The sequence below is a fragment of the Bactrocera latifrons genome, unplaced genomic scaffold (assembly GCF_001853355.1).
Source record: "Bactrocera latifrons isolate USDA-ARS-PBARC rearing strain unplaced genomic scaffold, ASM185335v1 scaffold_470, whole genome shotgun sequence".
Taxonomy (NCBI): domain Eukaryota; kingdom Metazoa; phylum Arthropoda; class Insecta; order Diptera; family Tephritidae; genus Bactrocera; species Bactrocera latifrons.
The window spans coordinates 107,761-108,228 of NW_017537124.1; positions in this window are offsets into that span (position 1 = coordinate 107,761).

The window sequence follows — 468 nt, forward strand, 5'->3', positions numbered from 1 at the left end:
CACGCTTTTAAAGCATATCAAACTAAAAAGTGAAAAATAATTCTTTGTATAAACTAACAATAATAATGAAGGAAAAATTCTTGGATTATTGTGAGAAAAGCGTGGAGTGCTTTGKGACATATTTTTCATATATCGAGCATTCCACGCTATTTTCACAATAATCCAAGAATTTCTTGATCGAAAATAATAAATGTAAAATACATATACTGTCACGGTCGCCAATTATGAAAGAGCCCAATAATAAATTAATGTCCAGTTAACAATTTAATTTAAGTTTTAGATTAATTTCATTTCACTATTAATTTTATATCCCTATCGTAATGTTGTTCTAATAATAATGTCTTACTATTTATGCTAGCTTCAATTTTTATCTCTGCTTGTGCCTAATTTTCTAATTAGCTATGTAAGGTTGTGCGTATATATTTATAAGGGCGTAAGTATGAAATATGTATGGTTGTGTATATTAGG